At 40.9% G+C, this 27,412-nt stretch overlaps 1 long non-coding RNA gene across 5 annotated transcripts; it reads left to right on the top strand.

Annotated features, from left to right (window-relative positions):
• The first annotated feature begins 1,025 nt into the window (after window positions 1-1,025).
• On the top strand, window positions 1,026-23,892 carry LOC135285567 (uncharacterized). Of its 5 annotated transcripts, none has more exons than XR_010350376.1 (6): window positions 1,026-1,155; window positions 12,135-12,313; window positions 14,720-14,770; window positions 14,844-15,023; window positions 17,126-17,305; window positions 21,944-23,892. It is a non-coding gene; the product is annotated as an uncharacterized LOC135285567 (long non-coding RNA). The 5 variants fall into 5 exon arrangements; XR_010350378.1 differs by lacking the exon at window positions 1,026-1,155 and adding an exon at window positions 7,640-7,835; XR_010350377.1 differs by lacking the exon at window positions 1,026-1,155 and adding an exon at window positions 7,640-7,853.
• Window positions 23,893-27,412: the final 3,520 nt, after the last annotated feature.

The raw sequence follows: 27,412 nt of genomic DNA, 5'->3' as shown, positions 1-27,412 counted from the left end.
TCGCTGGTACCTGAGAGGGGAGATTGATGCTGCTCCTTGTGAGGAAGCTGCACAATGAGGTCTCCTCTCGGTATCCTCCAGGCTGAACAGAGCAAATAACCTCGGCCACATCTTGTATGGCTTCTCCTCCAGACCCTTCACCACCCTCATGGCTCTCCTACAGACACTTCCTAATGGCTTAATGTCTTTATATTGTGGCACCCAAGGCTGGCCCCAGCACTGGAGGTGAGGCCGCCCCAGCGCAGAGCAGAGCGGGACAATCCCCTCGCCTGGCTGGCCACGCTGTCCCTGGCACCCCAGGACACCGATGTCCCTCCTGGCTGCCAGGGCACTCCTGTTCAACTTGCCAGGGCACTCCTGTTCAACTTGGCACCGACCAGGACCCGCATTCCCTCCCTCCCTGCAGGGAGGAGGGAAGCACTGACTCCATGAAGGACTGAGTGCTCAGGCTCCCACATCCTGCGCTCCCCGGGCACAGCTGCCCACAGGGACATCAGGCTGTCCCCGGCACTCAAACCCTGCTGCCGACAGCAGTTCTGCCCCAAGGTTTGTTAAAAAAAAAAGTTTAAAAAAAAAATCCCCCCCCCAAGGGCCTTGTTCTGTGAGTGTCTCAGAATCCTGCTTGTGTACTAGGCTGCTGGGGGTGGCAAAAAGAATATACATATACATACACAAGTGTATATATATATATATACACACAGAGATATAGGCACACGCACACATATATAAACATAAATGTATAATATAAATACATGTAATAACACTATTATATATTTATTATCGGTTCCGTGCCCTGTGGGTGACTCCGGGGGGGCGGGGCCAGGCCGCCCCCGCCGCGCGCTCATTGGCCGCGGGGGGCGCGCGGCCCCGCCCCTCCCGCCGGCGGGCGCGTGCGCGCGAGCGCGCGGGGTTGGAGGGCGGGGCCAGGGGAGGGCGGGGATTGGTTGCCATGGCGGTGACGTCAGAGGGTGCCGGGGACGGGCGGCGGAGACACGGAAAGGTCAAACGGGAGGCGAGGGCAGCGAGCACGGCACGGCACGGCCGGGCACGGCCCGGCACGGCACGGCACGGCACGGCACGGCCGCTCCGGGGACCCCCGCGGGACCCGCCGGCCGGGCGACGCAGCCCCTCGGTCCCCGCCGCCTCCCCGCACAGGTACGGCAGGAGCGGCGCTCCGGGGCCGAGCTTGGGGCGGGGGGCAGGCGGCGAGGAGGGCGCCGGGGCTGGGGCGGTGAGCGCCTCTTGGAGGACCCCGGGCTGTGGGGTGGCGGCCGGCCGTCCCCGCGGGTGGGGGAGTGGGACGGGGCTCCCTGCGCTGTGCGGGGCCGGACGGGAGCCCCGCGCCCTCCCGGTGCTCCCCCCGTGCCCGGCTCCTTCCCCCGCGGAGCCCCCGCGGCTGCGACCCCGGTGACCCGCCAGCAGAGGTTGGGTTTTTTGGTTTTTGTGCCTTTTTTTCCTTCTTTTTTCCCTGTGGGCCTTAGGGAGCGCTGCTCCCCGCCCCGGCCCCCAGCTTTGCATAACTTGCCTCCCAGTTGCTTGTCCCTTCCTCGCTGCACTTTGCCCTTGCCCGGTGGTCTGCGGCGTGAGGGAGTAAAACTATTCAGGGACTGGGTTTTGTTTCTCTAGGGAAAGAGCTGGGTCACAAACGAGGCAGGCTATCTAATAAAAAAAAAAATATATATATATATATATTCATTTTTTCCCCCACAGCAGTATACAGGCAGGATTCTGTGACAGTACAGAACAAGGCCCTTGGGTGTGATTTTTTTTTTTTTTTAGCAAACCCTGGAGCAGAGCTGCTATTAGCATGTATAGTTTGAATGCCACAGGCAGGCTGTTGTCTCTTCCTGCTGAAAGAATAATTTAGAGGAGCAGCAGTGACTCATTAATAGAAAGTATTAGTTGCAGGAAGGCAAAACCAGGTGAAGTTTCTTACTTTACCACAGACTTACTCTGTGACCTTGGATCAGTCTTTCTGCACCAGCCAGTCCTCCGTTTGCTTGTGATTTGGGAATAGCGGTGCTTTCCAAAAACGTTCTGTGGATAAACATACTAATGACTGTGAAATGCTTATCTGCTGTAGTAATAAAGGGTAGATAGCGATGCTATTTCTATCACAGAAGCAGAAAGGCTCTAGGCAGGATGTGAACTGTAGTAGCCACGCTTTGATGGAAGTAAGAGCTTGCTTAAAAAGACATTTAATAACCTGCGATATTGTATGATTTGCACTGTGGTCATCTTGTATTTCATATTTTGATGTAGTGTGTGCTTTCAAAGAGCTGCTGTTCCACACTGAGAATACTTTATGGCTGGCTTTTTTTTCCATTTCTGTTTGGAACAAACCTGTGTGGTGTCCTCTTCCACTGCTAAGGAAGCCCTGTGAATTTCTAATGTAGCAGATTATCCCTTATAGTTGACATCTCTGAACTACATGGTGCTTTTGAAAGGAAATACTTAAGGGAGTGACAATAAGTTCATTATAGCTGTAATAAAAGGCAATGTTAGTTTTAGGAACGGTATTTCCCCCCTCACCTTATAGGATGCTCTCTGTGGAAGATGAGAATACTTCAGTATTTCATAGGTAAAAACCTAACTACAGGAGTTCTGAAGCTGAAGGACTTGACTGTCGTGGTTCACACACTGCTCTGAAGTGTAGCCACTGCGATAACAAATGGAAGCAGCCAAGCACAGAGCTGGGAGTTGCTGCTGCAAATCCTGACCTGAGTGAAATAAGTTTTCTCTCTTTACAGTTTTGCTTAATCCTGATTTTTGCAGTTAGATTAGTCATGGTTTTTTCTATTTTTTTAAAATATATTGTATAAAGATACACCAGGAAGAAGCAATGCTTGCCTCATACACTGGGAATTTTTTGAAAGTAATTTGATATATTGTGTCTCACTTACCTACTCAATTTAATATGAAACTTCCATAATCAGATTAACAGTAAGTAGGAAAGCTTTTGTGTTGAAGAGGAGGGTAAGCACAACCCAGCTGGGTTTGGTTTGGAGTTTGTGTTTTTTCTTTTTTTTTTTTTTTTTAAATGAACCTGAAAGGTGCTCTGGTAGAATGGCAATTCATTGTTAATTCTTAATATGTAGGTGCCCTGGAAAAATGAAATACCTGGTTTCATAGCTACCCTTAGGCATCTTTAATTTATGCAAGCAGGGCTCACTGGGTAACTACTGTAAGTCTCATTGACCTTAGTAGGTTTGCAGAGGTCATGTTTTAAAACGGGTAAGTTGTGCTTGAACTGTTTTCTCAGTAAGTATTAGGAGCAAGTGTTTGTTTACACAATTACATACTTTTTCCAGTTCTCCATTACATTTTCTGTTTTTCTTTAGATTCTTGATCATCTTAAAGAAAGCTGTCATTAGGAAGGAACACAGGTTTTTGAAAACAAGTTCCTTTTCAAGATGTGGCCCTAGCAGAGCAGACTGTGAGGATTTGCAAACAGCCAGAAAGGCCAGTGTTGGGTTCAGAGAAACTTGGCCCGCGCAAGCCGAACGTACACGAGTGACATCAGCATTTTCTGAGCCATTTATGCTGTTCACTTGTGCTGGTTCCCAGCAGTGCCTTGTGTCTTATGTAAGCTCACACTGTACATCCTGTCCTGCTGTTCTCATGCATGATAATTCACTGGCGTTATCTTACGGGAGGGGTTGAGAGCTGCTGCTTGTCTCAAATGTCTGCATGCAAGTTTCCTATGAGCCAGGAGCATAACAGTGTCCTGGGAGACATCTGAGGAATAACTTGGAGTGAGACACAGCTTGTCCCCTGCCCCTTTTGGTAACAGAGCTGTAACCACTGTGAAGCCATGTGACAGAGGTTTTACTGGACTGAAGCCTTGATCTGTATCATATGTAGATGGGCCACTAATGCAGTTTTGATGGCTGGTGATAAAACAGCCATAAAACCCAAAGAACTTCAGTGTCAACAGAAGCCTCGATAATGCTAAGACTGGAAAATAAAGGCTTTTATTATACTGTCAGTGCACACTTCTTGTTACAAGGTCTTTGGGAGGAATTGAGTCTTCAGATACTGATCCTTCAAACTTGTCCTTGCAGTTAGCATTTTATCATGTGTAATGAAAGGACTGCCACTTGATGGGTGAAATTGAAACAAACCCTCCATTATAAGCACTAAATCCAAACATTTCTTCTGTTTTTCTTGCTTGCTAAATCTAGCTGAACTTTGCTGGCATAAAATCCTGCAGTAAAGCAATGTGCATAATCTAGTTCTAAGTAAACAGCACCTTCTTTGAACAGTGTCTAATGTTTCATACTTCTGTCTCTTTTGTTAGTGCTGTAGCAGTGTGAGGGAGCCAAATTCCTGATTACCTGTCTTGGTGAATGTGGTTGTCCTTGTCTGACTCCATGGCTTGTTAGGAGCAGCTAGAAAGTTTCCTTATGAGCACTAATCTGGCACAGCCGTCTACAAGACTGTGAAATCTGTAGCTCTCTAGGGGAACCATCTACGGAGGGAAGAAGGGTTGACCTGGAGGAAAAGTGCACCTGGAGAGGAGTGCTGATGTTCCCTATGGAAGTAACAGAAATCTTTCCTGTGACTTTCTAGAGTGACTTGCTCTGTACTGCACAAAACAATTTCTTCTTGTAGTGGAGAAACAAGAGGAATGCAAGACTTGACAAGGGGGCTGGTTATCTAAAAAGGAACAGGTGCAGTCCTTAGATGCTGAAAAGCTGAACAGATTCCTTTAAGTAAGCTGTTCTTGCAAGTTTAAGGACATTTATTGGCAAAACATCTAAGAGAAACTTGAAATTATATTTTGAGAAGGAAATCGAGTTATCACTGTTACGTTTATTGACCAAAGATAGGGGTGCATGGACTTTTCCTAGTGCTTTTGTTATTTATGGAGGATATGCAAATCTGTTTTAAAACCATATACAGGAGAATAGGCAGCAATGAAGTTGTATTTTAGAGCCTTGTAGCAGCTGTAAGAATAAATACTGTAAAAAAAGCAAACTCCTCCAAAAAAACCCCAAGCTTCAAAAGTATCTTCACGTGGCATGTTCAATATTTCACAATATCTTATTGTGTGACAGATACTTATATAAATATAAAGGTTCACATATATGTTGTCATGAATCAGTAGCTTTTTTTAGTAGATGTGGGCAAATAAAATGCGGTCTGGATGCTTAAATCTGCTAAAATATTTATAAGAAGGCTCTTGGAAAAAGTTTCCCACCGGATGCGGTGGGTGTCAGGTCTAAAGGTCAGCAGCAGAGAGAGTAAAGAGAATGATCTTCTGCATTTATTTTTCTCCACATTTTTCAAACAAGCATTGTGTAAAGAAGCAAAGAATCTTTCTTTCTTCCTAAATTTCCAAGTGCTAACAGGCACTTGGAGGTTTGTTCATACTTCAGCTGTTTGTTGCGAGCTTCTTTATTTGAGAGAGAGGAAAAAAATCCAAAACCCCTGGTGCAGTTAATACATTCATGAACTCTTAGTACGGAAGTTCCTGGTGTAAGTCATAAAAGCCAGATGGAGTTTTAAGTGACTGTCATGTACAACTTGGGGAATGAACATTCCTGATACTAATAAAAGGGCCAGATTGGAGCTGCGTAATTAATCCCAACGTCCTTTTCAGTGCATGATAAGATTTGGCTACAACAGCCATGGAGTTAATAGAGACAACTGTCAAGTCCTATGAAGCAGTGGATTGTTTGCTTAAAATAAAAATACCTGTGTGCTTACTCTGGTATTACTTCTGGTGATTAGTGCTCAAATTGCAGTTTAAATGGGGGAAAAAAAGAGTGTGTGGCTGACTTTGTTTTGAATCGATCTCCTGTCTTAAATATGTATGTATATATATTTATATGTGTATTTAATATGTATAATTTTTATCTGCATGCATATTATATACATATAAATGTTTTAAAAGCAAAATATAAATATATAGGGCTTTTTTGAGTGTTACATGGCAAAACCTTTTCTAAATTTGAGTTGATTAGAAATGTCATGCCTGGGGTGCTCCAGGAAACAATCTTAAAATGAAGTGTATTCCCTCTGTGTAGCAGTGTCCTGAAGGAAGTATGCAGAAAAGTGCCAAGAGAAAGGCTTATGAGATGGCACAAAGTCTGTGTCAGATACAGACAGGAGGAGGAGTGGGCAGATGGCAGTCAGTACAGAACACGTGAATAATCAGATTGAGAACAAGCTGAATAGACTGTCAGTATGCTGTTGCATGCTGCTGCATTTTGGGTTTGGTGAACAGGCTGGGGATTTTTTTCTGTTGTGATCAGTGTTCCATACTCCAGAGAGGTAAAAATCTTCAAGGTACTTCAAGGTACAAGTGTGTCTGAGGGTGAAGGCATGCCCACCAGAGTGAAGGGAACTTCTGGGATGAGGGAAAGGTCAGTGCTTTCAGAACTATCAGGACTGGAAAACATTTAAAAAAATCTGTTCAGTTTGTTATAGACTTCCTCTGCAAGTTTTTTTCAGATCTACCTTTGGCATGCATGATATGGAATAATATTAAAATGATCCAAAATCTTAGTGCCTGAACATGTGAGATGATAGATCTGTTTCTTTTTCTGAAAAGATCTGGAAGGTAGTATGACTTAGTTGTGATAAATTGTATGTATGAATTAGTTGTGATAAATTGTTTGCATAATTTACTTTATCTGATTTATTGGAAAACTCTTTGGGTAGCTGTCTGGCCTGAGTGTTCATTGCCTGGCTCAGTGGTCTTTCCCAGATTGTTGGTTGGATGTCCTGTTGCAGTGTGGAATGGAAAGAAGAGCAGGAGGGATGGCTGCACTGGTGAATGTTTGATCCTGTAACCTCCTGGGCAATGATAAGGGTTGTAGAAAAAAAATAAACCCAGAAATATAACAAAAAAAACCCCAAACCCTCCTTCCATACTGATTCTTACTTGGAAAAAGTTAAATATCAGTTTATAATAACAATAAGATATACATATGGGAGAGAGTGTATTGAGGTACAGTTGATCAATAGTAACTTGGTTCTGTTTGTATTTGTTTCAAAATGTTCTTGCTTTTTTCTTACTCGGGAAGTTCCATAGAGTAGTGAACTGGTCTAACTGGAGAATGTCCTACTTCCCAAAAAAGAGGCAGTGTCTGAGCTGGCATTTGAATGGAAGGATCACAACATACCTTTCAGTTTAAAATTTATTTAGTACAGATAATTTTGCATGCCTGCAGTTATCCTTTAGTAATACCAGTTGGCTCCTTATACACTGCCTCAGTCTGAACAACAGCAGGAAAGAGTTTAACAGCATGAGAAGGTAGAGCAAATGTGATCTGTATTTCTGCAGAAGTGAAGGTTAGAAAGATAAAGGGAAAATGATTAAAATATTCCCAAGAAGTGCCCTAGATAAGATTGTTTCGTGTCTGAGGGCATGATGAATCCTGTGGGAATGAGGAAGCTAAAAGGCTGTTTAATTCTGATGTTTCACACTGAATCAACACGTTAGATATCAAAGTGGTATTAGTGAAATTTGTAAGAACATGGACATTTTATGTAAAGAATATAGAAATAAAGTAAGTTAGTCCAAATCAAATCCTTTGCTGTATCTGAGCTATGCAGAGAATGAACATTGGAGGCTTAACGTGAGTATAATAAATCAAACTGCCAGCTGAGCCTCAGAGGGCTTTATTCATGCACTTCATTGTTCTCTCTGCAGCTACAGCAGGGTTCAGCCAAACGCAGGGCTGTCATTCTGCAGATGTTCAGAGTGTTTCCCAGTGTTCTGAGGACTGAGCTGGTGTCTGTGTGTTGTCCACACTGCTCCCTTCACCGCTCCAAGTGGCCGTGCTCTGACTTCCATGGGGACTTTCACATGCAGAAATCACAGCGTGAGTTTGCAGTTTTGGGTGAGTGGGGAGCTGTGTTGTGTACTGTTGATAACTCCCAGAAAAGGCTCAGATTTGTAGCTTCTGGAAAGTGCTTTTTGGCAACAGAAGATGCCCTGCTGACCCTCTGCAGCTTGGCAGAAAATGTTCCTCGGCGCATGAGCTTCCAAAGCACCTCTCTCAGGGTACTTCTTGGAGCTGCTGGCACAGAGCAGGTTTTTTAGCCTTCACCAAACTGTCTCCTTTCCCCATATCCTCAGTACCAGGCAAACAAAATAGTAAAGCAGAAGGCAGACTTATTAAATAAGATTGAAATGGGAGACAAAAGGGTAAAAGCAGAACAGACAGAAAATTGTGTTCTGGTATATATATATGGTGACACATCTGGCTGTTCTTACCTAGAGTTCTAAAGCAGGTCTCTGCTCTTGGGCTTGACAAGACAGTAACAGTCTCATTAATGTTAGCTTTAAGTATTCAAAGTTAAAGTTGCTGAGTTTTCCATCACATCTTCCTATCTTTTACCTCATCCTCACTTGGGCTCTGGCTGGAGATGGGCACCTTTGTGTTGAAAGAGTTGCTTTTCCATTCTATCTGTATTCATTTTCCTGGCTGACTGGTCCATATTTGATATGCATCAGTACTTTAATGAACATGCTTGCAACATGCTCATATGATTCGTGTAATGTGTTTTGTTAACTCTATGTTTTCTGGGAGTATCTTGAGCATGTTATAGAGATTTCGTGATAGATTTTTAGCCCTGCTGATAAACTTTAACTAAATTATCTGATTATATACAGATCATGCTTGTAATTAAATATTCTTTCACATCTTCTCCCTAGTCTGCTTCTTTTGGAGTTTTGCTTATCTTAAATTACTGTTCAGTAAACTTACCCAGTAAAACTTTAACTTAAGAACAATCAATATTTCACTTGCAGAAGGATAAGTAAACACATTTTTTCCTATCAAATTAGGTTAAGATAAGAAATACTACAGCTAACTAATTTTTAATATTAGTTTGACAGGTGTATACTTTCTCCCAGTGCAACAAAGGCAGTGTTCAGGAATGTTTTTCTTGGTGGTGGCTCTGTGAGCATAGCCCTTGGATCTCCCTGTAGGTAAAGGACAAATTTCACACAGCCCTTTGCAGTGGGATAACTAAGCTGTCTGCTGACAGGATCAGGTACTTTCAGGTCACTGGAACATTGGAAATGTTCTGGTATCAGGGCAGCCAGTTTTTGTGCAACCTGTCTCTCATCTGTTCTGAATATATTGAGGGAGTATTTCAATGAAAATGCTAAGGAAGGTGAAGGTGACTTCTAGGGCTTTCTGAAGATTGGTGTGCATATCTCTAGCTGAAAAGAACTTGCAGTGTTCAAACTTGACTCAGCTGTGATGCAAGACAGATTCTTTAACAAGGAAATCTGTGATATTTTCTTAAACTACTCATCTGTCCATTTTGACTTCTTGTCTTTTTATGATTACTCTAACTTGAAAAAAGCGTTCCCATGTCTGATCCAATGATTTATTATCATTAATTGCAAAATAAATGTAGTAGTTGATATCCTCAGATATTATATGATTAGGCACGATTGTTTTGTCTTGCATTCTTCATTTGATTTCAGCCTGCATGACTGCTTTGAGTTCAGAAACCTAATTAAAATTTTATGGTGAGGTTTTTGCTTTGAATATGGTAACTGAATGACTTGTCTTGATAAACACACTAGTTAGATCAGGGTCTGCTAAGCTGATGTTTCAGTTAAGAGTCAGGTTATGCCAAATATTAACTAGAAGCAGTAAAATCTCATGTAAGTATAATGAATCTCTGTACTTAAACATTCCTTGGTTCTAATGAACTGATGGAAGCTGTGATTCTGTATGATAATGTGAAGTTGCATATTGCAAGATCAGGGAGAAGTTTGGTGTCTTTGTTGTTCTTTCTTACACAACATGAACTTCAGTGTGAAGTTCCTTCTTGTTGTAGTTAATAATTCCTGACTTCTTGCTTATATAGAAATTGAGAAACAACCTTTATTTGCACAGCTTGAATCACTGTAATGTGTAATACTACTTTTAAATTTCTCCTGAGAGCATCAGACATCCCAGTAAAACCAAACCTCTGCTGCAATTCTCAAAGACTCTTAATCATTAATTTATTTTTGGCAGGGGGGAAGAAGGGGTAAAGTTTGCTTAATTTGCCTTCTTTAAAAGAGGTGACTGTTAGTTTTCTGTCAGTTTACTGGTATGCTACAAATCTATTTCTTAATAATTTAGACAGTTTATAATGTGCAGGTAAGTTGAACTATGGCTGTTTGCTTTAGTCATTTATTCCCCCTCTGGAGAATCAAGTTATTTTGGCTGTCTGGTTAATCTTTGCACAGATGGAACTTGCAGATCATTGGAGGCTGAAGCACTGTGGTGTACAGGCTATTGATAACTCTGTGGTGTTTCCTGTCTTTGAAGCTACTGGTTTAAGTTGTTAAATATAATTAGCTTGAGGTGTTGTACTTTTAAGTAGCATTTTAGTTAAGTTGGTATTTGCAAGATTAAATATTAGCTTTCACTTGCGTTCGGAGCTTGTCAGATTTTGCCAACTATGATTCTGTTTCCTGCATTTAAGTGGAGCCTGAGGCAGCTGACTGTGGCTTTGTGCAAGAGTGGTGAGTTTTGGTGCTTGAGTTTATTGTACACAAATGACTGGAAGTGTGTGTTTGCAGCATTTCCTAAAGTGTGCATTTGTAGGTCCCATTGTACAGGTTATCTTTTAGCAATATTCACAAAACCTCTGTGTTCTAGAAATGCTACTGCTGATGCTTTTTGCTCTAACACCAGCTATATTTGAATGCTTCACATTGAAAGAAAGCTACAAACTGCACATGAAATTGATTGCTCAGATGGACTTTTTGCATGTTTCTACAGCATTTCTGTTGAGCTCATGTGGTTGTAGCTCTTTCAACAGGCAAAGTAAGTTTTAAGGACTGTTGCATCCTTGCACTTCAGACCTCTTTCAGGGGACATCATCTGGTTCATAAACTGAGTATGGCAGGATTCCTATGGAGAGCCATATTTTTTGCTTATTTTTATATTTTTGTAAACATTTTTCATATGCAAATATGGTGAAATTAGGTGGGCAGCTTTAATTAATTTTTTAGCTGATTTATTATGGTTAATGCCTAGTTTTAATGAGCTTTATTTCAGGCTCTTGTATAGAAAATAAAATCTGCAGTGCAGAAAGTCCAGATTTAATAACATTTTTGTGTGGGAGCTCTACTCTTGGGCTTGGCTTTCATCACTCATGGTAATTCTGCACAGTTGTACCCTTGACCTAATGAAGTAACTGATGCTTATGTGTCAGCAGCACGTGTGTCATTTCCAGTCAGTGAAGGAGGACAGAACCACATCCTTGGGTGGAGGTTTTCACAGATATTTTTTGGGAATATTAGTATTCAGCAACGTTTTATACCAGCAAAGTCTTCAAGGGAATTTTTGCCTGAGGTGCTTTAAGATGCTTCTGACTACTCAGAAAGGTTTCTGTGTCTTCTTGTGCTCTTTTGCTTTGCCTTGGCCTCCCCAAGGGCTGGGTGCTTTTGGGACTAACCTGCACTGTACCAAGAACTGGCAAGTGGAGCATTGGGAACAGAAAACAGACTTGGGACTCCTTCCAGCGTTTAGGAGAAGTGATTGCTGTGGAATTGCTCAGCTGATTTCCATGGAGGTGGAGTCTGCTGACTGTGTTTGGCACAAAAGCCTGTGGGAAGAGCTCCATGTTAATGTGCAGTGTTAACAAAAGAGGCTGAAGGACAGTGTTCAGACTTGCAGTGGGGTTGAACTTCAATGTGGAGAGTGAAAAGCAACTTGATGTTCCTCTGCTGATTTTTTTTTTTCCAAATGTCAGGTTCCTCTTGCAAGGCAGGGAAATACTGAAGCTGCATCTAATGGTCGCAAAGTTAATACTCCCTTTGAGGAAGTGTGGTTTTGCCAAATTAATTTTTTCTTGTTTACTCTTTCTCTGAGATCTACATCTTGCTCATGGTACTGTTCCCCACTCAACATGTTGATACCAAATGTCTTAACTATTTCTGTCTTTTTAGGGAGCCAGGGGAAGGGAAGGTTCTGTTGTGGTTAAACAATTCACCTATCTTGGTTTAGCACTGCATCGCCACCAAAACAGGCAGTCCTGGCCCATGCAGTGCCTTCCTGTCAGTGCTGAGGATCAAACTGCTCTCCAGTAATTGAGATCATCTGCCTTCTGTTGCAGAAAACTCATGGTTTTTCCTCTATTTTTTCCCCATTATTATTTTGCAGCTAATATAGTGGTTGTCCAAGTAAATTGCATCATGAAATCCAAAAATTCCTGGAGTGGTAGAGGAAGTAGGAATCCCTCAGCTGGAAGACAGAGAACTTGACTACCCTTCTGTCACAGTGCTTTTGACATGTTCAGTTTAAGCCATCCTGAAAATGTAGCAGCAGTCAGGCTCTGTGGTGTGAGTATTCTTTTCATGGTTTTGGAACAGTCATTGTGCAACAGCCTCTCTCATTAAGATAATTATAAAGCAATGCTAAGTTGCATTAAATGATGTTCTTGTTGCGCAGTTGTTTTCTGTTTGAAGTACGACACAAAATTCAGCTGCACGTAGTTGTTATATTCTTGTATTACTCTGTATTTTGCAGAGCTAATAAAAAATGCTTTAAGATTAACGTGAGAACAACTGTGTGTTGTTATCCCCAGAATGCCTGTCACTGTAGGCTGGGTACTGGCATTCTTTGCTGCTGATCCTGCTGAACATGCAAGTCATGTTTTGGAAGAATGAGAATTGAAACATGTGCTTCCAGACTTCACTGATGGGTTTAGTTTGTGGATATTTAGACCTTAGGCAGGATTAGAGCCTGTTCTGAAGTGAGCTGCCCTGGGGTATGTGTAATTTAAATACTGTCTTCAGCACAAACTGTGGTTTCTCAGATCTCCTCCCATGGCAGTACACTACCCACTGATGTGGGCAGAAGGTTGAGGTTTGTGTTTTTTAAGAGGGCTGCTTTAGTTAGCTAACCAAAAGGTATGAAAAGCATCAGTCAATGCAAGCAAGAGAGTTCGTTTTAGCTCCTAATCTGATAAAATTGAGTAGCTCATTGTTAGTTTGAAACTTGGTGACAGTGTGGGAATTTCAGGGTTGCTGCACCAGAAGTACCCAAACCCCCAGATTTCAATATCAGGCAATGATCTAGGTTTCCCCTTCACCAAGCTGTTTTGTTGGTTGCATTGAATTGTTGCTTAAACTGCATTGTCGTGGGAATGAGTTGCAGAAACCAGTCCTACTCCTGAATTACTTCTAAACTGTTTGTTTACTGTAAATGGTTTAATTCTGATTATTACAGAAACTCTGCACTTGTAGGATGACTGAGAAATAGTTTGGATCATACTGTCCACCTTCAGTATTTAGTTTATGATGGTTTGAAAAGCTGTATTCAATACTGGCAGAAAACAAAAGTGAGATTTGCTGGGGAAAAACAATAGAGACTGAAAATCAGTAGTCAGTCCTTAAATGTAAGGCATCCCTGTGTACTGCTTCAGAATAACATTTTATAGTTTTTGTGTTCAAAACAGTGTATTGTAGGAAACATTCTGCTGCCTTTTTCAAATTTGAGGGAGTCCCTGCACACAAGCTAAGTAAAAATATCTTTCATATTGCTTGTTCTTTAATATACTGGCATAAAATTATAATCTTGAAGGGTTCTTTTCCTGGAAGAACATTGAGTCATCTACAGAAGTGACCATGGGATTGTGTTTGGCAGCATATTTAAGTACAGTAGGCTTAGGTATGCAACTTCTATTTTCTCTGCAATTTATTTTTTTAAATATTTGGCATCAGCTGATAAAAATAGTGTTAACATCAAGTATTTGTGTTTTCAGAACTGTTGGACCTGCTGGCAGTGGAATCTATTGATAACACCTGGTTATTTATAGAAAAGACTGTACTGATGTAATCTATGGATAGTTCTATATCCAATATTGACTTCATTATGTCTGAGGACAATTATATAAACAAGACTGTAGTTGCTGGAAGCATATCACAGGAATTAATGAGATCATGGAATTGCAGGTGTAATGGTCAGAAGAGGCTGCTGGGGGTCTCTGGTCCAACCACTCATTCAAAGCAGGGATAGAAGTAGCACTGGGTGAGAAGTCATGGCTTTGACCCCTGAAGCTGTGAAAACCCCCACTAACAGCAAACTCATGGCCTCCGTGTGAAACTTGTGCCTGCTCTTCACCACCCTCCTAGTGAAAAAGATTGTCATTGTGTCCAACCTGAATATTCCATGGTGCCTTTTGTGCCCATTGCTCTTCCTTACCCTGTCTGCCAGGGCTGAGAGTGTTTGTGTGCACTGTCTTTACAGCTTCCATCTTGGTGTAGCTGTAGGCAGCTCTCAGAAGGTCTCAGTCCTCTGTGTGCCAGAGAAAACAGGCCTGTCTCCCTGTGCCTCTCCCTCTGTTCATGCCCCTGAGGCCCCTGACCCCCTGGGTACCCATGGCTGGACCCTCCTTGGTTCCTCAGGCTCCTGCTGGAGTGGGGACCCCACCTGGGCACCAGATGTGTGCAGAGTGGCCTTGCCAGGGTCTGGCCAGGCAGGGATCACCCTCTTCCCGCTGGCTCCTGTTCCCTCTGGCATCTGCCCCAGTGCCTGGGCCCTTTCCTGCAGGGCTGGTGCTGTGCCAGCCCTCCCCAGCCTGTGCTGGGCCTGTGGGGTTCTTCTGCCCTGGGGCACAGCTTTGCTTTCCTGCCCTGAGCCTGATGAGGTTTGATTTGGCCCCATCCTTGGACTTATCCGCGTATGTTTGTGTTTGGGGAAGTGCTGCCCTTCCCTGTGTGAGACCTCTCTTCTCCACTTTCCAGTCCTCTGCCAGTTTGCTGAGGGTGTGCTCTGCCTCAGCTTCCTGGATCCTGGTGAGTGTTTGGGGCTCTGGGATGGCCCCTGGAGTCCTACCTGGCCAAGATGCAGCTGGTTTTCTGCTTGCAGCTGTGTGATCCAGAAATCTGGCCAGCTTCCCTTCTCTTCATGGAGCTCTGGGCACCTCAGACTCCACATGAGCCTGTGGTGGGAGGCCTGTCCTGAAAGTTGTCCTGAAGTCAAAGAATGTTCTCTGGGCCATTGAACTTTCATCAGAGCCCCCCAGGAGTCAGCTATGCTCTGCCTTTGGTAAATATTTGTTAATTCCTTAAGATTATCAACATTAATTTCATCCAGACTTTTTCCATAGTTCTTCCAGAAGCTGATGGGACTCTATACTTTGGAGTTCTCAGGCATGAGGATAGTGGGAACCTCCTGCGAATGCCATGATGCTTTAGTAGGTGACAACACTCACAGACACATGGTGTGATTCATGGGGTGTCCTGTGCAGGGCCAGGTGTTGGACTTCATGATCCTTATGGGTCCCTTCCAAATCAGGATATTCTGTGATTTGATGAATCTTGGCATAATGCCGCATAGAATACAGAAAAAACCCCAACTAATTTAGTAGTTGGTAAGCAAAATTTTTAGCAGTCAGTATGAAAATCAAAAATTATTTTCATTATATAGGAAAAAAAATCCTACTAAAAGTTACTTCTGTCTTCTTCAGAAAGTTTTATGCCTTATTATATAAGTCCAGTAACTAAATTTCAACTCTTAAGTTGTTTCAAGTAGGGAAATATAACTCAAATTTATCAGTTATATGCCCAGAAAATTTACAAACTAGGAAAGTCTATTTTAATTCTTGTTTGTTATAAATTATTGAAGGAGGTGGCTTAATGCTGGGGGAGATGGTGTTTGAGAGGCTCTGAAAGCAGTAATTTTCCAAGTCTATTTGTCAGATCTGATGTAAGATTGATTCTATAATATGGAGTTAATGTTTTCAAAATGAGCTGCTTGGCCAGCGCACTGTGTCTGGTTCCAATTACTGTCAGTAAATCTTGAAAATTATTTTCTGAGGCAGACTTGGTGAAATCTGCATTTTAAATAGAGATAATCAGTATGAAAGTAGCTAAAAGGAGTTTAGTAATATTTCATGCTGTATGGTTTTGGTTTTGAGGTTGTTGATTCTGAAGTGGATGCCATGACTGTGCTGTTCTGGCGTGCACCGTTTCCTCTGTGGAAACAGGATTACAAGTATGCTTAAAAGAATGGATCTCCTGAGTATTATTGCAAAATAAGTAATTGACTTTCTTAAAAAAAAAAAAAAAAGAAAAACTTCTGCATAAGAACAAAGATGTTTTGTAAACCCAAGTGCTGTGCACATATCTGATGTTTGTGAGTTGCATGCTTGCTGGGTTGAGCTTATTTTCTTTGAAGTAATTTTAAAAAGTGTATATGCTCTGGGAGCAAGGTTAGGATTGATACCAGTGTATAGATTGCTTCTCAGTCTGATATCCTTTATATATTATTTAATTGCAGTGGAGCAGTTGAGCCCTCTGTATACAGCAGGGAAAATAGGTGGTTGTGACACTGTACTTTCAGCAGAGCCTGCAGGCTGCAGCAGCAGCCTCCAGACTCTGCTTTCAAAATTCAGTGTGATGATGCCAGGACTTGTCATATTTGCAGCTATACTCATTTGGAAGGATTGGAATACATTCACAGATGATTATCCTTAAAATGGGAACATTCTCTGTGGATCTCTTGGTGGCCTGGCCCTTACCAGCTTCTGCAGCAGTTTAGTAATTGCTGCAGACTTGGTTGTTGGACCCTGCTGTTAGCAGACTGTCCAAATGTGCCCTTGTTCAGCAAGGTAAGCAAAGGGACTTGGAATGTCTGCTTGCAGTTCTCTACTCGTTCCCTCACAGTGTTACAGAGAACTATTGTTGGCAGCTGATATCACCAGAGAATTATAATTGCAAATGTGAGTGAAAAGTCATTAAGTGAAGGAGTGTGCTAAATGTGTCATTGATTGGAGTCTGGGACACCAGACTCAATTGATATCCACTCAAAAGAACCCCCAAACAACCAACAACCTACTTAACAAATGACATATTTGTATAGATTTTTTTGGTTTCTGTCTTTTTAGGGAGGTTTTTCCATCTGTGCTCAGCCATGTTTGAATTGGCAGGTGTGGAGACCTTCAGTAGTGAACTTACTACAAATAATTCAATCTTTACCATTCCTGATATTTAGATTATTTTTTTAGAGGGCACTGCAATGAACATCTGTTAGGTGTATTCTTCATTTCTATTTCTTGTCAAGTTTAAGTGTTTTTTTTGTCCTTGTACTTCTGTCTTCCACTCAGACTAATCAGATCACTGGTATGAACTTCTTTGGTATTTTTTCAGATTGGAGCATCTTCTGAATTTTATGCTTTAAAGATGCCTTTAAAATGAAAGAGGCCAGATTTACAGGCAGTTTTGTCATCTTGGATCAGTGAGATTGGTTACCTTGAAAGAAGAAAAGACATATTGTGGGCCCATATTAGGAGTTGGAAGATTCTTCAGTATAACAGGGAGATATGTCAGGTAGAGGGAGATGTGGTTTGTTTTAATAGTTTATTATTAAATATGTACAATAATCTGACCCACATTGAGCAATCTGGTTTCCCTGTAGGTCTTTACCAGGAATGAGGCAAAAGTTCCTTTCCTGTAAGAGGGAGCAAAGGAGGTAAATAGCTGAAACTATGAAATTGAAACTATGCCATGGGTAGCAGTAATGAGGTACAATGTCAAACCTACTTAGGTTGTATAATCAAAATTTCTTGCTGACACTGAGAAAGGAATTGTTCAATGAAAACTTGAGGGAATATTTATGTGAAATCTGGCCTAATACATTCATAGTATTCATATTTCTGCTCTAATTTTGTAGTTCTGGTTGTTCACATGTTTCTTGTGAATTGGGATGAGGCTGTCCTGCTGGAAAAGTTTAAAATCTAGAAAGTGAAAATAACAGTACATGTTGCTGTATGTCCTGTAGCAATATAAACAGCTGGATGACTGTGTACTGAGGAAGAGAAATACAAGTAAGGGTAGTAACACTGTTTCTTCTTTTTTCTGTTCTTGATTGCAGGTTAACTTTCTGGTTGGGATTTATGAGGGTAACTCATTATGATAACTTTTTAGTGTGGTAGATGAACTTTAAATTTTTTCAGCTCATTTTTAAAGCAAAATGACCTTGAATTAGCCACTTCCTACCTCCTGTGGTGGCTGTGGAGATTACCAGTTACTGCAGAACTTCCCTGAAATAAAGACTTTAATTGGCCTGAATGACATTTTGGGTATGGTACTCCACCCCGTGGAGAGCCAAGATGCTGTTCCCTAAATAACCATATGGTTTCTTTAGGCTGACCTGTGTTGCTGAGCCAGAAAAATGAGACTCTGGTGGGGAAGAAGGGGGTATGTAACTGCTGCCATCATTGTTAGGCAGAGCACACTAAATTCATGACTTTCTCGAACTTTGTTCAGACTAAGATGTGGAGCAATCTTGAATCAGAATCTGAACTTTATTTTGTCTCACACCATTATCCTTTTTCAGTAGTTTGTTCTCCTTACAACTCCTTTTGTCAGATGAAAATTAATTTACCACATAGGCTTCTAGTTATTTGTTTTACAGAAATAATTTCATATGGTATATGCATCCAGCCCTCACTGAAATTCCATCTGAGGTGTGCTAGTAACATTCTACTTTCATGGTTTCCCAGACATTTTTAAAATACAAAGGCACTTTTTTCCCCTCTTTATTGCCAATTGGTAATGTTAGATTCAATCTCTATCATTGTGTTAGAATTCGTGTCCCAGTTTAAGAGGTCTTTCTCCCTCTTGTATTCATTGCACTGTGTAAGTATTAGTGGTCAAAAGAAGCTGAATGTGTTTTTCTGAAAATACACAGGAAATTCAGTGTTAAAACTACTTGTGTTCACTTCCTACTTCACTGTAATTCCTCATGATGGGTATTGTTAACTTGTAGTGCTGCAGTGAACTCTGTGTGGGTGTCAGAAGTTCACTGCAGTTCACAGTGGAAGCTCTTGATTTCCACTGTGAAGTTCTTCCTACTGTATTTCAATTTGTGTGCAGTTCAAGAATTCCTTTAGGAATTCCTAGTTAGGTTTTAATGTTTAATTCTCAGTTCTCTTCTGGTAAATATGCATCACTTAAAAAAAAAAGCCCTCATGGCAACAGTGAGCATCTGTCTGCCTCTGTCATTTCTCATCACCCTGTGCTTGCATCAGGCATCTGAGGCTAAATTGCTTTGACTGACAAGATCTTGGCTCCAAACACACACACGAGCATGCACACACAGGCTCCTTGGCTCCATTCACATTTCAATATTTTTATGTCGCAACTGAGGCCCCAAATATGAGTTTCAGTGGTGAGTGATGGTGGTTGTAGAGTGAGGAAGTCTTAAGATGTGGGAGAAGAGAAGGAGGAAGCTCTTGGGCTGTTTGCTTCCTCACCCTCTTCCTTTCTTCTTTCTCCTTCCTGTCTTGCTGGACCTTTTGCTCAAGGTGCTCATGAAAGGTGCAATAGAAGTTCTGTGTGACTGGTAAATTATTGATGGAGGCTTGGGTAAATTGCAGCAAGTCTTGGTGATCTGCATGGCTTTGATTTGGAACTGGTAATGAACACAGTGTTGTAATGGTGTCTCTTCTAAATCCTGAATTTTCCATGAAGTAAATCCCGTGAGGGTTTTTTTTAGTCATGCATATTGACCAGAAGAGAATTGAGAATTAAACATTAAATCCTAACTATCAAAGGGATTCTTGAACTGCACACAAATCTAAATACAGTAGGAAGAACTTCACAATGGAAGTCAACAGCCAGCATTCACAAGTTTTCTGGTAGTTAAATAAGGATTTTAATTTGTTTTTGTTGTTGTTATTCTGGAGTATGGACAGCTGAAGAACAGTTCCTAGGCGGGTGATCTTACATGGCTGCTATAACAAAGAGGTAAATTTCAGGTGTCAGAAGGACTTCATGTATTACTGAAGATCTGCATTATTCCTTGTGTTCTCTATGTGTGGAGTTAGAGGGGATTTCACACTTACAAAGAATGATATATTTTGTTAGTGTTCTCAAGAGAAACAGTTAAAGGCATTAACAGAAGCCAGCAGCTAATGCTCTTCAGCTAGTGATGATATTAGAAAAAATCCTGGTTATTTTCAGAGCTTCTAGTCTTTAGAAAAACAAGAGGGCTGTACCATTAAGAAAAATTGGAGCATGCTCTCTACTTTGTTTGAAAATAAGTGGTTGGGAAAATACCTAAAGAGGCTTCTTAATGAATGTATGGTTTCAGTTTTGACTGAACTTTTCTAGAAATTTGTGTCTTTCAGGCATGTAGTTGTACTGTCACCTGTAATGCCTCTGCCTTTTCCAACACCACATTTGAAAATTAAAATTTCAAGTCCTTTTATAGAAATATAATTACTTGGTAAGATGTCATGCAGGTATTTATAGTTGATAGTGAATCCAATAAAGCAGCAAGAGATGTCATGTAGATCGGCATTTTTGTGATGATGTATATGGTAAAACAAAACAAAGTTGTGGAGAGTTTGTTCTCTTTGGGCAGGTAACATTGTAGTAACCTTCATTATTCCTTAAGAAGTGTTAAAGAAAGCAACCAAAGAAATGGCTCATTGCAACTTAATGCTCAGCAGCCTAATTAGTCAAATACCATGTGCCTACCTCTGCATGAAATAGCCTATTTCTTTCCAATGTAAAATAGGAATTTTCAGTTTTGGAACAGCCTGAAGAGGCCTTTGTTGCAAATGACCACTGGCTTTTTAGTTATTTATTCTCAAAAATAATGAAGGTCAGCATGGTATCCATAGTGACTGCATGCAGCTTCCTCGTTAATCTTGGCATGCTGCTGTAATAATGCAATTCACTTACTGGTAACAATTTCTCGTGTTCCAGAGGGAAACCTTTCTTTGAAAACTGGATGTGATTGGGTTTCTGTAACAAGAAATCTTGACTACTGTAGTTTTTTTTTTCAGTTTCAAACTCCTTGTCATAACTTCTGGTTGTATGAGTTGTTGTGGAGATCTAAACAGAGAAAAAGCAACCTTGAATTGCTGTAGTTTATGTATAATCTGGCACTGAAAAACTTGTGACTTGAAAAATTATTTCCATTTGGAAGTGATAAGGACTGCTAAATGGGGAATATATCATTCTGCTTGCAGCTCTGTTAGTGGGAGGAAGGCATTCTGCTATAAACTACAAAATTAAGGCTTCTAAGTAGTATGTGAATATGATCAAGCCAGAATGGTTGAACGCTCCCAATTCCACGGTGTGAAATCAGAGCATTAGGAGAAAGTGTACATTACACCAAACTATTTTACTAAAAGCATTTCACCCAGTTAGTTGTTGCACTATTTCTTCTTTGAGTATTATACGGTATAAATGCTGAATTTTAATATTATAAAGGTTCTTTTAACTTAGAGAAATTGAGTGCAAGTGTTGTGGGAGTTTTGATAGGAGCTTGAAGATGGGAAGTGAAATGGTTCCATCCTGAGGTTGCTTTCCCTCTCCTTTAATGCTTACCCAAAGAGAATAGGTTTGGTTTGGGTTTATTTTAATCAGTTTGTTGTAATAGAGCTTTAAACTGATCAGGCAGGATTCTGACCTTGAGGGTAAATATTTTCAGAATTCTGTCTAGTTTCTGTTTCTGTTATTTCTTCATTAAAAACATGGCTTGTTTTTGCTTCTGTCTTTAATTTTGCATAGAGCTGTATTTAAAACCATAAATATTTATGAGAGAATAGCCATTTTCAAAATTCATGGGAAAGTTCAAAGCCAAAGTCTGTTTTTGAGAGCTCCAGGAATAGGGAAGTAAAGTCAATGTATCTGTAAAATAATAATTATTTTATGTCCATTTTAAATGTATAAATTAAATATATATTTATAAATAAATATAAAAAAATACATAAATAAGAATGAATCTGTTTGAACCTAGAGACATCTCAAAATATATATTGAAATTGAGAATTTTTCATCTAGTTGCTACATTTAGAAATGTTAATTTAATCTAAGTTGTGTGTGAATCTAAAACTATTTTCGCCACTGAATGTAAAAACATGTTTTCTTCAATATTAGCTGCACAGTAATTGGCTGGAATGCTACAGAAGTTAGTCTTAAATCCTTTCTTTTTTTATTTCCCTCTCCTAGAGGTGACCAGCTGCTCTGCACCAAGGCCCTGCAGTGATGTATGGTAGTCTGTTGCTGTAAACATCCCCGACTGGAAGCTGTACCTGCTCCAGCTTTCAGTCAGATGTTTGCTGCACCTGGCTATGCTTGGACAACAGCAGAAGGAGGAGCTGTCATGAATACATATGTGCATTTATATTTGTCAAGCAGTGTTTCTACAGACAGGGATGGATTGCCTCCCTGTGAATTATCCTGTCTGGTAGGTGTGATCTCCTGAAATCTGAGCTGAAATGGGGATCCAGAGCTGAGCTCTTTGCTGCTTTGTGTTACAAACTACAGGATTAGGCTTTCTTGGAATGACCAGTGGTGGTGAACTTCTGCAGTTACCCATGAACCCTTCATTGCTTCATCAATGGTCAGTTTTAGCAGCTTCTGTTACTTAGGGCTGTGGGGAAAAAATATTATCAGTGCTGCCCAATACTTAGCAGGCCTCAAATCTGCTGTGCCTTGCTTTTTGTTGTTTTCTCTGGAATTCTGTATTCCAAGTCTCCTTGTAAGAAGGTTGTTCTCCTAATTGTTAGATGGGCATAACCCAAGCCCAAAATAAAGGTTAAAAACATATCACCCAGTCTGTTTTGCTGGTCTCCCAATCCACAGTGTATGGCCTTGTCTGTGGTGTGGTTTGTGCTGCCCCCACCATGGTTTGCTTTTCATGGAAATAACAGCTTTCGAAAGTATTCCTTCTGAAGTCTTCACTGGTTCAGTTCCTGAACAACTTAAAAGTCATGACATCAGGAACAGTATCTGCAGACAAGCTTCAGCTTTCCATTTTTCCCTAGTGGGATCTGCATATGCTGTTGCCTGGATCTTGCCTGGGATTTCTTTCCTTCTTTGTTTCACTCTAGTCTTCTATTTTTAAAGGGATGGCCAATGAGAGTAACTGCTGCTAATAGAAAAAATATTCTTGCAATAATCCAACTCTCTGTTCTAGCCCCCCCAAAATGTTATTTTTTTTATTCCCTAACACTTAATGAAATACTTTGTTGAATTTAAATGTTAGTATTCCAAACCTAGGTATTTATTTGTTTAGGTTCACTATAGTGATTCTGTAAAAGTTGATTATGACCAAAAATACAGATACTTTGTAAAAGTAAAATATTTTCTCCTTAACTCATGAGAATTAAAACTAGAAGGATTTCTTAGTCCTGGGAAAGCTGGATTAATAAGCATTGGAAAGGTGATGGTTTTGAAGCTGTCAGTGAATGACCAATGGTGAACCAAGGACAGCCATTTTTCTGTCATCGTCCCATTGCTGTAACCCCTTTTTCCTTACCCTGTGTCCTCCCTGGTGACACAGGAACATGTGTGGTGATGAAGGTTGTGAACTTATTTGTTGATCTAATACATTGCTAGCACCTCTACAAGGATTTTTAAAGCAACTTGCACACCTAACATAACCTTAGTTAAAATAGCTTTTTTAAAAACATCGGTCTTATTTGGTTTGATATGTCATGGCTGTATATTTATAAAAAGGACTTTGATGCATAAGCTGCAGAGCTTGATGCCTTAAAAAAATGCTGGTAGTTATTTTCCAAGCTTTCTTTGCTGTAAACATTTAGCATTTCCTAGTTCTAGACAGTATTTGGACTTAGAAGAAAGGAAATTATTTTTGTTAACAAACTTCTTAGTTCAAAGTAAACGTATTGTAATTAATCTAGTGTTCATTTTGTTTAGTTCTGTTTAGCCATTCCACATGCCACAAAAGTGCTGGTTTTTGGGTTTTATTTACAAGCCTAGTTCATGTGCAGTTTGTCAGTCCTGTCTTGTGGAACTGAACTTGTGCATACCTTCATATTGAACTGGTGTCTAATTCATGTACTCAAACACAGCTGTTTCATATCAGTACATGAAAATGATTTGGAGTGGCTTGTAATTGCAATAAATAAATAAATTTTAAAATCCACGTTCTACTTTTGTTTGAGATTTTGTTTTTTGGGGGTTTTCTTGTTTTATTATTTTTTGCCATGTGTTTGAAATGAAAGGATCTGCTTTCTCTGGTCATGAAATACCAAGTCCTAACATCTTAACATGTCCCAGACGTGGCTGTTGTTTGCAGCTGAAGAAGGTGGGTGTTGTGTGTTGTCCAAGTGTGTATTTATGCCACGATCCCAGGTGAGCTTTGCAGCACTGGGATGTCTGGGAAGGGGTGATGGGGATTGGGCCTGGCAGCTGGGCAGTTCTGGTGGGGATGAGGAGTTGAAGCAGCTGCTGCAGAATGAGGCAGGATGGGCTCTGTGTCTCTCCTGCGGTCACGGAGCGCTGGAATGCCAGCTAGGAAGCTCCCTGGGTGACCAGAGGGACACACAAGAGAGGCTGTCCTGAGCCTCTGCCGAGGATTGTCGGGTGGCAGTGGGTGCAGCAGCGTGGGTGACACTGCAGCAGGACACCATGAGGATCCCGGGGTGAAGAGAGGAGGGGACACTCATGTGCAGTCCAACGAAGCTTTATTCAAAGGATGGGTCAAGGACGAGTGACAAGGGAGCAGCAGCTGGGGTTTTTAAAGGGGGTTTGGTCTAGGGGGTGGGAGCATAACAAATCCAATGGGGAAACACTTTGGGAGGAGTAAGGAACTAACAAGATCAATGAGGTAAACACAGGGGAGGGGAGAAGCCTCTGGGACAAACCAGCTGTTAGCATCAGGGTAATTGACATCGAGCATTCGAGAGCAAAAGGGGTGGATCTAGGTTGATGGGCAGGGGAAGGGCACAGCACATCTTGGATTGACAAGTCCACACAAGGGAGGGAAGGGAGGAGCAGGGGGACAGGCGCATTGAGCAGCAGCCAAATGGTGGGAAAACTTCGGGGTAAATAACTTGGAGAAACCATCCTGAGGGGTTAAACGGGGGTACAAGGATCACACCATCTTGCTTAACTAACATTGAACCACTAAATATTGCAATTGAAATAACTATAAAACTCATAGAAACACACTGCCACAAAGCTCACAAACACAGCAGTGAAATTTGGGAACAGAAGATGCAGATTTGACACATCAGCCTGATGCCCAGCAAGCAAATGACCTCATCTTCATGTGAAGCCAGTGTTGTGTGACATGGATCAGTTCCTGGTGTTATATTTGCCCATCAAAAAAACCCAAACAAAATTAAATGTAACAGCAATTTTAATCAAGTAATTTAAAATATATAAAATTGAATACACTTGAAATACTGACAATATAATTTGGTTAAAATAAGGAATAATTTGGTTCTGATAATAGCGCATAAGCAAAAATAACCGTGTAGGGTACGAAGTGCAGGGCTTGACCCCTGTCACATCACGTACGAATTGCCAAGCTCAAAATTCCCTTTTATGTTCATCACCATCTTCTCCTATTTTTTATTCATTCCACTTGTATCTCCACCCTCATCACCACCTCCACCACTCTTTTAGGTGGTCCCCCACTCTTTGGGGGTCATCCCTGATGAAGGCCTCTCCTCTTCCTCGATGTCCTTTGAAGCCAATATGATGTTCTAGCATCAAAGCAATAAATGTCATATAATTTGCATTTTCCTGGGACCCAACCAAATTTTCTGTTCTTTCTGTTAATTTTAGTAATCATTATCTCTTGCTTCTTCCTGTCCTGAACATCTGCAGGAGAAAGGGAGGGGAACCCCTCCTCTCCCTTTCTTTCTTGGCATTACACCATTAACTGTTTTATTATTTCCAAATATTAATTACTGTATCAATGTTGATTACTGTTACAATTTTATCAGCAGGAATCATACCTGTTTACCACAGTGATAAAAGCTTGTGATGAATACCAAGGCCGCCCCTTGCTGAGTAGGTGGAGTGTCTGTGAAGTCCAGTTTGGCTTGCCTGTGGTGTTCCTCCGAGCACTTTTTGTGACCACTTGTGAGCAAAACCCCAAAGTCCTTGGTGACTCTGCACTGGCCTGCTCAAGCTCTGTCTTTCCTTGCTCAGAACTCACAGCTGCGTTCTGCAGAATTGCTTGAGCTCATGTTTTCCTTCATACAAAGAACAACTGTTAAAATATTTGGAGGGCTTCCCCCCTCCTCTATGCATGAAATAATCTGCATCTGTGATTCCTTTTACCCAGTAAAGCTGCAAACACCTGTTCAGAGAAGAACTTGGAGAAGGCTGAGGCTTGGCCTCTTGGCTGACTGGGTTCATCAAAGTTTTGTCTTCCTGCACTGCTAAGGTCTTGTTTGTTCAAGACTGGACATCAAATTAAACACACGTGTAAAATGCAAGTTAAGATGCTGAGGCTGAGGAGTGTTTTGCTCTTCTGCTATTAAAATGACTTGTATTTCTGAGTAGCTGAAACTGGAGGTGAAAATAAGAATGAAAATAGTTGAAATAGTAGAAGTACCTTTAAAAAGTTCTAGAGGAGAAATGGGAATTATTTTAAGAACATAAATATAAGATGTACAAATGTTGCAACAAGTGCTGTAAAATTTAGCATACTAAGGAAACTGGAAATATAAACAAAGGGTTGTTTTTGCATAGAATTTGAGATGGACATTTTTGAGGATTCCCAGTTTGTACCACCCCATTTATCTCCCATATGTATTTTAAAGTTGAGTTTCAGTTTTAAAAATTGGGATTTCTAGAAGGTGCCTGTACTGAACATGAAGGGCCTTGGCATGTAAGTGCAATAGCATGCTCTTCTGCAGGGGCTGTGAGAGAGAAAGATTTTTGCTTTTGGATCACTACAACATCAGGGACTGTACATGGATATTACTGTGTTCTGATATTCAGAAGATTAAATGTTAAAATGCATGGACTGACTTCATAATGTTAGTGAAGGTTAATAAGAGTTGCATGTACTGTATGAGTGGTGCAAATAACCAGAGTATGTCTGTGCAGATTTATTTTTTGATATCCTGAAAAGCACTGCTGTATTTGTATAGTTCAGCTAATTTTTAGATCCTGTAAACGTCCTACACTCAGCTATAATAAGTGGTGGGGATGGGGGGTGGATGTTTTCTTCAACTGATTTGGAAAGGCAGCTTTCCTCAATGACCAAGTGACATTGGCAAGCAGGGAATCCTATTTTTCAGTAGTATTTAGTATTGTAAGCACTAATTTCTATGGAAGCAGTGTGTATTTCTAGAAATCTGTTCATACTGAAGTTATGATTCTGGCTGTATAAAGGCCTACATGTTTGTTGGGAAACAGTCTTTAACTGATGGGATCTGTATCTTTCTAATTGCGAATAAACTGTGACAATATATCTTTGCTTGAAAAGCAACATCTCATACCCAGATGACAGAAATAATCTAAAACTTTATCTTGAATGTACAATTCTTAGTTGCAGCAGTGATTTATTGCTTGTTATCTACTTGATCATTGTCAAAGAAGGAATAGATTTACAGGGTACTGTAAAATCAATTCCCAAACCAAGAGATCATTAAAGTAGTAAAACTACTAAGCTTTAACAATTTCGGTTGCCCTTTTATCTTAAAAAAA

The sequence above is a fragment of the Passer domesticus genome, chromosome 1, assembly GCF_036417665.1.
Source record: "Passer domesticus isolate bPasDom1 chromosome 1, bPasDom1.hap1, whole genome shotgun sequence".
NCBI lineage: Eukaryota > Metazoa > Chordata > Aves > Passeriformes > Passeridae > Passer > Passer domesticus.
The sequence above is the reverse complement of the archived record's forward strand: the minus strand, read 5'-3'. Positions and strand labels throughout refer to the sequence as shown.